The sequence below is a fragment of the Lagopus leucura genome, unplaced genomic scaffold (assembly GCF_019238085.1).
Source record: "Lagopus leucura isolate 7727_CA_CO unplaced genomic scaffold, USGS_WTPT01 Super-Scaffold_100002, whole genome shotgun sequence".
NCBI lineage: Eukaryota > Metazoa > Chordata > Aves > Galliformes > Phasianidae > Lagopus > Lagopus leucura.
In genome coordinates, this window is record NW_024962263.1 from 77,228,636 (window position 1) to 77,243,291 (window position 14,656).

The following is a 14,656-nucleotide window of genomic DNA, read 5'->3' on the forward strand; positions in this document are numbered from 1 at the left end:
ATTTCATTTAATGCTGAGAGAAGCATCAAAGTCTTGTGAGGGCTGTTGAAGTTCCAAAGCAGGAGCTTCAATGTTTGAACTTAATTTTGTACTATATTGTGTTCTATACACTAAATATGTAGGAAAATTCATGAGGGAAAAGCCTTCAGGAATGCAGAAAAATGTACAGTTCCCCATTCAGGGAAATGCATGTGAGGATTAAATATGTTCAGTTCTGTGTATGTATTGGAGACAGCCATTACTGATGGGTCAGGAAGTTTAGTTTACATTTCAGAGAAGAGTCTTATCTACCAACCCTGAAACAGTCATTTAAACTATATCTCTATTAGTGCCTGATGCAGTCAGGCCATAATTAATTTGCTACCTCAACAGGTTTATGTGCTTCTAAATTAGTCCAGCAAGTGAAGCTTTCAAAAGAGAGCTTCAGATGTACAATGAAAAGCAGTGAATGTCTAGAGGATGGAATCTTTTGAGAAGGAGTAAAATTACTACCGTGGAAACTAATAGGGCAGTAAGTAGTACAGAGACTATTCGGCTAATGGGGATTCCACTCTGGAGCATAGCAAAAGCTGTGTATTTTCAATTGTGAGATCAGTGGTTGAAGCTCAAGTAGTTCTCCATCTGTAGCAGTGGTGTAGCTGGCAATGGGGGCTGTGCCTGCGTGCACACCCACCACACTTAGCCCTCAATTCCCAAGGGTGCCAGAGCAGTGGTCAGGAGATTCTCATCGAGTCCAGATGAAGATACTGCAAGGACCCTCACAACAGAGACACCCACCGCCATGTTGTTTGAAGGATTTGAGCATTACCTCATGCGAATACTCTCAATTTTGTTTTTATTAAATGCTCTGTCTGTGAGTGTCTGCTATTGGAGCAATGCTCCTGGGGCACTGACAGTATGTGCGCAGCAGCCACCAAAGAAACAACTTCACCTCCACTGGAGCAGCTCTCCTTCAATGTAGAGAGAAAACAGATCCTCTCACTTTTGAAACTCCTAAAATGGACTTCAGCTCTTATGCTAATGCACTTTTTATTATATTACTGAAAGTTAGTTGTCTTTAACAGAGATCTTCTGCCACCTTCTAGATATAATCTGGTGATTGACAGTGTCCTGACTGGAAGAATTGAATGAATTCTCTTTATGAATAGTTAAACTTGGATCCTTTACATCCTAGATGTCTATTGTAAGTACTCTACTTTGAGCAAGACTGCCCACAACCTCCTCTGCCACCTTGCTTCAGACTCTCCTCTCCTACTTCTGGAGGTCTACCTGAAGTCAGTAACTTAAGGCTCCCTCTTCAGAGAGCATTTTGAAGGACAAACACATACCTCTTTTAAACAGTTTCAAAGACCTTTAGTGACTGAGGTTACATGTTCCTAGCGAATTGATTAACTGTTCTTCAAACTAGACAGTTTTCTTTCCCAGCTTTCTCCTCTTGCACTCATTGCCCTTATTCAGTTCTTGTCCTTGTCTTCAACCCCTGTACAATCTCTGTGATACCACTTTCCTTTTGCCTTCCTATCAGTTTGCTTAGCTGAGTCAAACCCACTTGATTTTGTCATCCCCTACAGAAGATGTCATGTTTCTTAATACCAAGGAAAGCATCTTCTTCTCTATGAATATGAAACATCTAAATGAGGTCTCTTTGTCAAACTTCAGAAGTATTGATGAGAGGAAAACTACTGAGCATTTTCCAAAATAAAAGCCACCTTTCTGGAAACAGTATGACATCAGTTACATCATATTGATTATGATTCCCTATAATATTCCCTTACCCTTCTCCTGTACAGCTCTTTGTCATTTTTAAAATATATTCCTCTTTTCAAGTGTAGCACTTTACTGCTCACCTGTGATGTATTTCATCTTCTTGATTTCAAATATTTTCTCCAATTTATTTTTTAAAATTCTAATACTCCCCAATGCTTTCAGTCCCTCTTTGCTCATTGTTTTCACATCTGAGGATCTTCATCCGGTTTCATTATTCAGGTCAGTAACAGGGATATTGAACAGCACATGTTATTCTGTAGGACGCAGCCTGTTATTGATAACAGAGTACAATCTGAAAACAATTTGTACATTCGTCTTTTAATCCATTCACTTAATGTTTATTTCATAAACTTCATTAAAACACAGTGGCCAGGCGGTTAAAATGAAGATGTGGTTGTGAGGATCTGGGCTGCCAAAGTACCCATTTAGGCAGATTTTCAGCAATAAAACTCCAGGCTGTGTAAGTAATCAAGCTTTTTCTAGAAATGTCCTAAAATCTTTGGCAGAACCTCAAGTTGCAGTGATGGAAAATCTATGGCAAAATAGGACTGACCTCCTCTGACTTTACTTACTGGTCTTTGTGCCCAAGCCTCCATTACTCAGAATCATTGCTAAGGTTTTAGTTTGAGCTCTACAGAATGTCTTTTACTCTTTGTTTATTTTCCTAAGATCTACTACAAATGAGCATCTCTCAGGACATCAGTGTAATAGAATAGGATGTTAGACACATACTTGTGGCAATAGTTCAGAAAAGTTGGGCTCAGTGAAATCTGGGGCTCTGGCTACTGTTAAAGCTACTGCTGGCTCAAGTTACTAAATTTTTTAACTCCTTGATAAGTCATTTGAAACATAAGCTTCTCAGACTGTTTCAGTTTATTACTCTTTTTAAGTGAACTGATCTAAATTAGAATCTCCTGAGATCAATAGCTCATTTTTATCACAGAACATTTGAACTGTATCATATAGACCAGATAAATCATCTTTTGCTACACTAGAAAGTTATAAAACTGCAAATCTGCAATATAAAACTACTGTAGATTTGGTGCGAGGAAAATGGTAAGTTATGACTTTTTCTGTCAACTTACAGATATTTCTGAAAGTGTCATGTTCAAGCACAGCAATTATTTCAATTGTAGATGTTTCTTCATACTGCATTATGCATTTCTCTCTCTTAAAGCAGACAGTTTACTGCTACATTACAACCAGCATCTCCTCATTGGGTAACATAGGTGCTGCTCAGCTTATTTACACTGTTTGAAACAGTTAATAATGTATGTGAATCATAGAATCATAGAATGTCTTGGATTGGAAGGAACCCCAAGGATCATCAAGTTCCAACCCCCCTGTTACAGGCAGGGCCACCAACCTCCAGACATGGTATTAGACCAGGCTTCCAGGGCCTCAACCAGCCTGATCTTGAACATCTCAGGGATGGGGTGCCTTTCTGAGCAGCCTATTCTCTCTGTAAAGAACTTCCCCTTAACATCCAATCTAAACCTTTCCTCCTTGAGCTTAAAACCATTCCCCTTTGTCCTATCACTGTCTACCCTTGCAGTTGATTCCTCTCCTTCTTATAGTCCCCTTTTAAATACTGGAAAGCTTCAATGAGGTCTCTCACAGCCTTCTTTCCTCCAGACTGAACAAGCCCAGCTTGCCTGTCTTCGTAGGGGACAGCCCTCTGAGGGCTCAAGCCCTCTAATCATCTTTGTGGCCCTCCTCTGGACCCTCTCCAACAGCTCCACATTTTTCCTGTACTGAGGACCCCAGACCTGAATTCAGTACTCCAGGTGGGGCCTCACAAGGGCAGAGTAGAGATGGACCTCTGTGTTCCTGCTGGGCCACTCTCTTTCTGATGGAGCCCAGGATACCATTAGCCTTCTGAGCTGCATGAGCACAGTGCTGGCTCATGTTTAGTTTTTCATCCAATAGAACCCCCAGGTCCTTCTCCACAGGGCTACTCTCAAGGAGTTCTTCTCTCAGAACACATGAGATCCAGAGCTAAAGGATTGAGTACCTCCAAAATGGAAGTTGACATAATTGCCATGGACTGATCCCAGGATCACTGGAAAATTCACGGTGGTCAGAATCTGCCGAGGTCTCTATTCCACCTTCCTACTCAAAGCAGGATCTGCACTGAGATCAGACCAGATTGCTCAGGGTTGTGTCTAAATGGGGCTTTAAATCCTTCCAGGATGGAGATGGTACAGTCCTGGCAACCAACGTCTGACTGTCTTCATGGGGGAAAAAGTCTTCTTATACAGAGCCTGAGTTTCTCTTTTTTCTTGTTAAGCCCCAGGAATAGCTGTGAAGATCCTGGCTCCATCTGCCTGACAATCTCCTCCTGGCTATGGGGCTGCTGTCAGGTCCCCTAAAACAGTCCCTTCTCCAGTTGAACCAGCCCAGCTCTCTCAGCCTCTTCTCACAGGGCTGGCCTCAGCATCTCCGTGGCCCTCAGCTGAACTCACTCCAGATAACTGATGTTTTTCTGGTGACATTTTGCCTCCCAAAGATGATTGCTCTTTGATTTTCATCCTGCTTTAGTTCATATATTAAGCCATTATATCCTGCCGGCTGATCAAGAACTGCCACAGTTAAGGTCATTACAGGAATTTCAGAAGCAGATGACATTGAATAAAACCACTCCAATTTTTTTTCTGAAACATCTTTTTTTTTCCCCCTAAGAAAAATAACCTTGCAAACAAGGTTTTTTTGGAGCAATGTTTCTTTCTTTCTCTCTTTTTTTTTTTTCTTTTACTTTTTTTCAACAAAGAATATTCTTAAGCATTTAGGGGAGAATTTCCCCCCCTAATCTTGCCTAATTCATAATAAGTAAAAATAAACAATGGATTTTTAATGTCTGTTTAAAGTATAATCCTTTTATAGCAAGTAAGCCTTACTGCAAGCCTTGCGGAAGGGGTGAAGTATGCTGTGTTTCAATGCAGAACACCTTATGTAGAGGGACATCTGCAAAGCCACATGAGCAGGAACACATGTAGGTTATGGTGGGGAACTGTAGCCACACAAACCCGCAGTAAGCCCTCTCCATAAGTCTTCTTCACATGGTGAATGTGAAGGGCAAGCTTTCAGAAAGTCATCAGATTCAGATTAGCAGTTTCCCTATGTTCTTGGGTACTGGAGTTAAAGAAAACACTGAGCACGATTTCCAGGATGTTATCTATCATTCCTAGTCAAAGTCTGGTCCAAGAAAGCAGTTACACTCCTGGTGGAAAGTAAAGACTAACTTGTCATGACAACTTCCAAAGATTTTCACTGTGTTAGCATTGTTTCTGCCAGACTTGCAGCACCTCAGTGTTTTAGATGCTTCCTTACAAGGCTACGTATTATCATCTCACTGCATTGCCATAGCTGTAGGTGGGTAACCATGTCTGTGACTTCAATGTTAATTGTTTAATATCCATTGCAACTTGTACACTTTAAATCACTTTAATTCATTAGGTCAGTGTTCCACTGTGGTCTGTTCTGCACCAGTATTAGTATTTGTGTTATCACTATAAACTGTGGCATACAGAATATATTTATTAACTTTTTAGATGACCTCCATCTGGAAAATGTTACCTGGATGACTGCAAAATGAGATTGGAATTCAGAACGCTTTTGACAAATTGGATAAAATATTTAAACAGAAAAGGAATATGCAATTCAATCAAGCCAACTGAAAGGTTTTTATACACAGGCAGAGATAGTAATCCACTCAAATATGCAACCACCAACATCAGGTAAGCACCAGTCTAATAGGAGAAGATTTGACTTGGAAAGGGAACACTTAGTAAATTACAAGGTGAACCAAAGTCAATAAGATTGTACTGTTTCCAGACAGGTATCTACTGCCGTGAGTTGTATGAGCAGCATTTTGTCTGTGATACACATGGTGGGAACCTTTCTCCTTTTAGTGCTGGCATGGTCTCAGCTGGAGCATGCACCCAGCCTGGCACAGTGCAGCTACTGGTGTGTGTCCAGGGGACACAATGGGCCAAAACCACAGCCTGGAGGAACCTGAGCTGCCTGCTGAAAGGGACAGAACACGGAGACAAAATCCGTGCCTCCAGCACATAGAAAGTAGCTGTAGAAGGTGAAGGAATTAATTATCTGCTATGAAATCATGGCTTAAATTACAGTGAGCTTTAAGTTAGTCACTAGGAAAAGTTTTCTAATAGCAGGAGTAATTAAGCATGGAAATAGACTGCGTAAGGAATATCCAGCACTTGAGGCTTTTAAGAAGAGGCTAGAAAAGTGTAGGAATGGACAACCCAGCCATAGGATTGAGCAGCTCTGGTTTCAGTGCTAGTGAACAGAGAGGAGTGGGTTTTTCTACGTGTAAACAACAAGGCTGTGATAAACTGTGATCTGTACAGCACTAGCACAGATGGCCTGGAGCAAGCACTCCATTTATTGATGTTTGCTAACCCCAATAAGAAGGCCTGTTTTGACAGATAACACATAAATATGCTAGGAACACAGAGGACAGGGCATTACAACAAACCTGATTCTCCCCTTGGTATGAGTTTAGCCCAGAGGCAATGCAGGATTCTCTGCCTAGCTGAAGCCTCAGTGTGCTGGTTTGAACATATAGGAGAAACCTTCGACCTAGTGAGCGAATGCAACCAAAATTTGTAATAGCCAGCATACTCAGGTGTTTTCCTGCCAGGTTTTGCTTAGACAAAAACTATCATTCATATTTGAAAACTCTGGGCAATGAAGAAAGGAGGAGGGAGTTAAAGAAGGAACATTTTTATAGTAGGAACACTCTGGGCAGTGAGGAAAGGAGGAGAGAGGCTGGAGAAGGAATATTTTTATAGTAGGAACACCGATATATATTTCAACCAAATCAGTTCACATGTCGTTATCCTAAAGATATCTGCAGAACCCAGATCCTTTGAAAAAAGGAAAGTAGGTCCAGATTTATCAACCGATTTTAGTATTAGAAAAAGCAAGCATCAGACTATTTACATGTCGTACTAAATGCAAACTTATTGGTATTTACCATCCCTGGTAACATCAGGAAGCTCAGGGACTTGATTACAGTCATCATGACAATGCTATAATAAAAGATTATGAATAGTTTCTTGCTGACTTGGGAGCAATCTGGAAATCTCGTGTCATAAAATTAGCATTCAGTCTCTTTAACTTTATTATACTAAAAAAGTTATAAAAACTCTCTTTGTAATTTTTACTGTGCTTCATGCACAAGAGAGCCATTATTTAACTCTTCATTTAATTTCCAGATGCTGTGTATGCACCATATAAAAGGTATCCAGAGAACCTTAGCAGGAAACAGGCTTATGGTAGGCAGCTCAGAGGTAAGTGTGTGTGGAAAATACCATTAAAATTATAGCTTATCTAGTGTGTTTTGCTTCCCTAAACTAGGACTATTTCGACAATTTCCATGCGTTGAGGGCTTCAGGCTCCAGGGCTGACATCTCTGCATCCTGCCATGTTGGCTGGGAGTCCAGGCCACTGCCCTTGGGGATCACATGTGTGCTGCAATGTGAGGTGCTGAATCCAGGACCCCGTGGTGTACTCTGTCATGAAAGTCAGCTGGTGTGGCCCACTGGGAGCCCCTGCAAGGGTGCATCACTGCATGCCAGATTAAGAAGCAAGAGTGGCAGTCTTTGGTGTAACAGCTGGACTCATGCTGCTCTTGGCCTTTCATCCTCTAGCAGAGACAAATGGAGCACCACATTTAGATCCTCCATTTGCTCTCCAAAGTGTCAGAATCAAGTTCAAAGCTTGCGTGACTGCTTTGGGCACTGTCCTTTTGTCTGTGGACACAGCTGCCTGATGCTCCTTGAGGCAAGAGTGGCAACCTCTGGAGTACTGCCAGCCTGCCTGTCACTTCATGCCAGACAGCGTGCCAGCTCTGTAGCTAAATCCCTGTAAAACCCATTGGTTGCAGTGGTAATAGCCCTCAATTCATACTGGGTGTGGACAAGAGCAGCCTCTGGATCTCATGTTACATATTTTTTTGCAAAGAAAAGTTTAGAAGTTCTCCAGGAAAGAAAAGTGCTGGAGCTATGGCCTGCATGGCACAGAAAGGCAGGATGTGGGCAGTGTTTGAACAGTGGCACGCACAAGAATTCCTGGATGCTTGGTAAGCCTTTATGTAAGATGTCCCTACAAATGCTTTTACCAGGTTGCTCTGTACTTTCCCTAATTCAAACTGCAATTATAGGGATGGTAAAATGGAAAATAAAAATGTGCAGGCAATAGATGAGGAAAAAAAAACAAAAAAACACAAACAATTAGTTTTGCAGTGGTGAGAAATAATGCAGACCTCATTGTGTCTTTAACAAACTGGTTTTCAATATATATTGTAATGTACACTCATGACCCAAATATACTTAGGTAGAGCATGACAACAAAATCTATGTTTGCAAGTGTAATAAGGGAACTAGCACAGTAAAGTTCCTATATTTTATTAGCAGGAGAAAACAATTAAAATGATATCCAGGTAGTAACTTAGGAGCCAAATGTCATAGCTCTCTCTTTTGCTGCCAGAATATGTGTACTCTCTTCCTAGCAGTCTCTTTCCCCAAGGAAAAATAAATGTATCTAAGAAATACTTGTTAGCAATGCAATTACAGGCTTAATTCCCCAACCAACTTAAGGCATCATAAAAACAAAAACAAGCAGAAGCCCTTTGCAGTAGCAATGGAAAAGAGGGAGGAAAAAACACTTAGTGTTCAGAGAAAGATAATAATATATTCTTATAACAAAAGCTGACACACTCTTTGACAATAACATTTGAGGAGTTATTAGCATTTGTTTTTCCACTGTACCATTCTTTTCTTTTAAGCTACAGCCTAGATTGAAAATCCTTTTCTAAGGGCAGATTATTTGCTACTGCAGAACAGGAGTTTTGGGACACTCCAGCACCAAAGTAGCTTGCCAGAGTCTCGGGAAAGCAAAGCAGTTGTAACAAAATAACATTTCTTGGCACTGCTTATTTCTCAAGGTCTGGTCTGCCTGAGGAACTTAATCAGAGCTGGGTTATTTGGGCAGTGTGGATTCAACCATGACAGATGATACACTGGGAAGCTTATCCCGAGCATTTTTGAAATGCTGGCCCTAAGAAGATATGATAAAATAAATAGCTTAAATAATTAAAATAAAAAGGGACAGAAAGTGCTAAACCTGATTTTTTTTGTGACTGTACGGATTAAACATGTATTCATATCATACCTGGGAGAAAAAATGTCCTTCAAGAGGTCTGACACTGGCCATAGGACATTTGCAAGGTTTTTATGTGTGGTATCCTTCAAGACACCCACACTGAGGTCTAGACTCATCCCATATCTCCTCATACATTTATTACATGCTCCCTGCCGAGTCTGGGCACACCTGGTCTCTCACTATCCATAGAAGGTCTTGAGCTTCTTCAGAGATGCCTACCTGAGCTCTGGAATAGATGCCTCATACCATTTGCTTTCACAAGGAGCCTAAGAGAATCTGAGTTTAGATACTTCCCAGCATGGAAAGTAGGTTTCTGATACTCTTCACCCTCTGTCGAAGAATTCATATTTGGTTTGATAGCAGCATAAACTTTTATTGTTGGAGGTAATGGTGTATGCCACAAAATGGTACCATGCTATGCTCTTCTAGAGCTTCATTCCCAATGCAGAGTCTCTCTCTGACAGGGACTTGAAAAGTAAGAAGTCTTTTCTTTCTCCTAAAACTGTTTAATTGGAAATAACCTGAAACATTGTAGAGGACATCTCCCCTCAATAGTGACATAGTCAGTGCCTATCATAAGTCTCCACTCTTTTGAAATATTGCAATCAAACCCAAGATAAAAACACTGAAGTTTAAAAATTCAGTATTTTAAAATATTGAATGTGAACATCCTTTTAATGATTTTTAAATTGGCTCTAAATCAGGGCAGATATTTTCCTTCTGACAGACATTTATAAAAGGTTACTGCATTCCTAGTTTCACAAGAAGAGAAGTGCTTTTTCTCACAATCTGTCATAAGAGAAGGCCTTCAGCCTTGGATCCCAAAATTACTTATCATAGAATCATAGAAGGTTAGAAGGGACCTCTGAGAGCCATCTAGTCAAGCTCCCCTGCAATATACAGGGACATCCACAGCTAGATCAGGATGACCAGGGGCAAGTTCAGCCTTGCCTTAAAAGTCTCCAGGGTCGGGGCATCAACCACACCAATAGACAACCTGTTTCAGTGCCTCACCACCCTCACTGTAAAAGATGTTTTCCTTATATTTAACCTATGTATACCTTTCCTGAGCTTGAATCCATTTCCCCTTCTTCTGTTGCCAAGAACCCTGCTTAAGAGGGTCATCTAGGTCACCTGGGTCACCTGGGTCCCCTGGGCCCACTGCTTAAGAGTCTGTCTTCTTCTTTCCTGTACCTCCCCTTTAGATACTGAAAGGCTGCTCTCAGGTCACCTTGGAACCTTCTCTTCTCCAAGCTGAAGAGCCCGAGCTCTCTCAGCCTGTCCTCATAGAAAAGGTGCCCATCTCTTAGATCCTTTTTGTGACCCTCCTCTGGATGCACTCCAACAGGTCTTTTCTCTCCTGCACTGAGGACTCCACATCTGGATGCAGTACGCCAGGTGAGACCACACCAGCACATAGCAGAGGGGCAGGATCACCTCCCTCACCCTGCTGGCCATGCTTCTTTTGATGCAGCACAGGATAGGTTGGCTTTCTGGGCTGTGGGGGCACATTGCTGGCTTGTGTCCAGCTTCCCATCCACCAGTACACCCAAGTCCTTTTCAGCAAGACTGCTCTCAGTGCTTTCATCCCCCAGTTTGTGGGTTGCCTCCACCCAGGAGCAAGACCTTGCATTTAGATTTGTTGAATCTCATGAGGTTCACCTGGGCCCACTGCTCAAACCTATCTAGGTCCCTATAAATGGCATCCCGACCCTCTGGTGTGTTGACTGCACCTCTCAGCTTTGTGTCATAATCAAACTTGCTGAGAAAACACTCAACGCCACTGTCGATATCTTATGCCTGGAAAGGTTCCAGCCAAAGGCATTGGAGCTCCACGTGGGTGAACAAGCATATTTTTACTACAAACGCAAACATTCTAACAATCAGTCCCTGAAATCACAAGTACCCGGTGTCCCAGCTCACAGGCAGTGAAGTGCAGAACTACTTAAGTTGGTGCCAGAGAAAGGTGAAGAAGAACTTTGCTGATGATCTGTAAGACATGTTGTGCCTGATAAAATTGACTACCTTCACTGGCATTTTCAAGTAATAGATGTTCAGAATTTCCCTCTGTACATCTAAGGCTTTCCATATCTACTGTCATAATGATAGGATGAGAGCTTTTATTTTTCCGTTTTTAAAGTGTGGCTGATTAGAGTTGAAATGGGAGCAAGGATATTCTTTTTTCACAGATGGAGGTTTTAGATAATAATGGTAAGAGACTTTCATTTGCAAAAGTCAGTGTGATGTCTCACATGTCTGTATTGGATGCAAATTTGGAGAAATGTCCTTGACTGCTGTTGTTAGAACTGGCATGATTGGATATGTGACATTTTAATGTAGATTCAGAAACAAACTGTATTATTACTGAAAGCAGAAGATAAATTTATTGAGATGGTCTGAATAATTCTACAGATAGCTGCTGTCTCTCTCTTAATGAGTTTTAGTGTCTGCAAAAGGAGGAAACCCATGGATTTGTGGAAAGCTCTGAAGAGATTTCTTTTTATCCTGTCTCACAGCCTGTCTCCTGAAAAGTACAACCTTCAGCACTGACAACAATAAACAGAAAACAAAGGTTTTGGGAGTGATCTATGACTTTGTTTCACTGTTGTGCAAAGGTGCAGGATCCCTTTGCAAAATGATGGAAGCTCATCTACCTCACTAACAAAAGTTACGTGCTTCCAGTGCTCGAAACAGAAATAGTCTTAATCTGCAGTCTTCTGAGGTGAATTATAAGTTTTCTTTAAACTGAGGCTGTTTAGGTTTGATAGCTTGGTGTAGCGTATTAGAAAGACATTTGGTGTAAACAAGGTCCCAGTCCAGGTTTATTTTTCAGAAGTTTCTAATCAGTGACAGAATGTTGGTGTTTGATAATTTCTAAAGGAAAGGTGAGTTGGGAAGCACAGAGGGAAGCTGCTGTAATGGTGGCATTTATGGGATGGGGTGCCAGCAGAAGCCCTTACTGGATACGAATTATGAGCCTGTGTCATGTTCCAGGATGCACAGCTGGAGAAGCTGCATTCCCTGTCCTTCATTCTCTATTAGCTGTAGAATGAAAATTGCTATTTAATGGCATTTCTTTTGTGGAATGTAAATTGGTACTTCTGTTTTGAAACATTTTTGTAGATGCCCTGGGTCTGTAGTCCGGTTATTGGAATCATAGAATCATAGAATCACTAAGGTTGGAAAAGACCTAAAAGATCACCCAGTCCAACCGTTCACCTATTCCCAAGCTCCTACTAAGCCATGTCCCTCAACACAACATCCAGTCTTTCCTTGAACACCCCCAGGCTCGGTGATTCCACCACCTCCCTGGGCAGTCCATTCCAGTGCCTGACCACCCTTTCTGAAAAGTAATACTTCCTCATGTCCAGCCTGAATCTCCCCTGCCATAGCTTGAAACCATTCCCCCTGGTCCTATCACTAATGACACAAGAGAAGAGGCCGACCCCCAGCTCACTACAACCTCCCTTCAGGAAGTTATAGAGAGCAATAAGGTCTCCCCTGAGCCTCCTCTTTTCCAGGCTGAACATTCCCAGCTCCTTCAGCCGCTCCTCCTATGGCCTGTGTTCCAGACCCCTCACCAGCTTTGTTGCCCTCCTTTGAACACGTTCCAGGGCCTCAATATCTTTCTTGCAGTGAGGGGCCCAAAACTGGACACAGTACTCGAGGTGCGGCCTCACTAGTGCTGAATATAGGGGAACAATCACCTCTCTGCTCCTGCTTGCAACACTGTTTCTGATGCAAGCCAGGATGCCATTGGCCTTCTTGGCCACCTGGGCACACTGTCGGCTCATGTTCAGCCGAGCATCAATCAATACCCCCAGGTCCATTTCCTCTACGCAGTCCTCCAGCCACACCGCCCCAAGCCTGTAGCGTCGCCTGGGGTTGTTGTGGCCGAAGTGCAGGACCCGGCATTTGGCCTTGTTGAAACTCATCCCATTGGCTCCAGCCCAGCTCTCCAGCCTGTCCAGATCCCTCTGTAGGGCCTCGCTACCCCCAGGCAGATCCACACTTCCAGCCAATTTGGTGTCATCTGCGAATTTACTGAGGGTGCACTCGATGCCCTCATCCAGGTCATCAATAAAGATATTGAAGAGGACAGGCCCCAGCACCGACCCCTGGGGAACACCACTCACGACTGGTCGCCAGCTGGATTTGACTCCATTCACCACCACTCTCTGTGCCCGGCCCTCCAGCCAGCTCCTTACCCAGCCAAGAGTGTACCCATCCAAGCCTCTGGCTGCCAGCTTCTGCAGGAGAATGCTGTGGGAGACAGTGTCAAAGGCTTTGCTGAAGTCTAGGTAGACCACATCAACAGCCTTTCCTTCATCCACCAGATGGGTCACTAGATCATAGAAGGAGATCAGGTTGGTCAAACAGGACCTGCCCTTCATGAACCCATGCTGGCTAGGCCTGATCCCCCAGTCACCCTGCACATGCCACATGATCTCCCTCAAGACGATCTGCTCCATAACCTTCCCTGGCACCGAGGTCAGGCTGACAGGCCTGTAGTTCCCCGGATCCTCCTTACGACCTTTCTTATAAATGGGAGTCACATTGGCAAGCCTCCAGTCTTCTGGGACCTCACCAGTCAACAAGGAGCGCTGACAGATGATGGAAAGCGGCTCGGCTATCACCTCCGCCAGTTCCCTCAGCACTCTTGGGTGGATCTCATCTGGAATTGGAATATTGGAAAAACACTGGAATGTTGGGAAAACATTCCTCTCAGAAGGAGTGATGAGGTATTGGAATAGGCTGCCCAAGGAGGTAGTGGAGTCACCATTTCTGGAAGTTGTAAGAAAAGGGTAGATGTGGCACTGATGGACGTGACCTAGAGTGGTCACAGGCATGAACTGATAATTGGACTAGTTGATCTTATTGATCTTTCCAACATTAATGATTCAGTTATTCTATGATAGCATTCATCCTGTGAGCTGAGGCTCTTCTCAAAGCTAGTCTTGCCAGCCATCTACTTTTTCAGGCCCCAGTAAGTGTCTGCAACTTTAAAAAAACATCAAAGAACAACTCTGTAATATCCAGAAGAAGTTATGAAGTCACAAAAATGAGCTAGAAAATCAATCTCTTTCACCAAATTGGCTTTAAAGGTGTGTAGGTGTGTATAAGAATCTGGGAAAATGCTCTTGAGCAAAGGACAGTAGAGAGGCAGTGATGATAGACACTGTGAAAAAAAAAATTGCATATTTCTACCATTTTCTGGTGACTATTGAGAAACACATTTGAGATACTTGAGCTCACAGGCTCAAGGGAAGTGTTGGCACAGCTGACACATGGAAGGCAACATGTGGATGCCATAAAAATAAGATTTTCATGGATGTGATGTACAAAGCCTTCTCCATAAATGAACCTCAGGCAGGGTATGTGTCCACATGCTCTGAAAGCTAGACAAAAGGAGGGGAGATCCCAGCTCGTTGCATACCAACTAGGCTACTCATGGCAAAAAAAAGAGCTGCAGTATTGAAACACGGCACCCAGCATTTGCTCACTTCATATTTCTAGTCTGTGTTCCATTACTTTCTATAAGGCAAGATGCTGGCAGCACCAGTACAAAGTTCACTACCAGCTCCACAGCACGTGCCTGAAGCCAGGCTGCAGTGAGGCCTTCTCCTCCTGGGACCATACTTATGAGGAGCTGCAGAAGGAAGATTGTGCCAATCAGAGTGAGGGAGGTGTGCTTTCC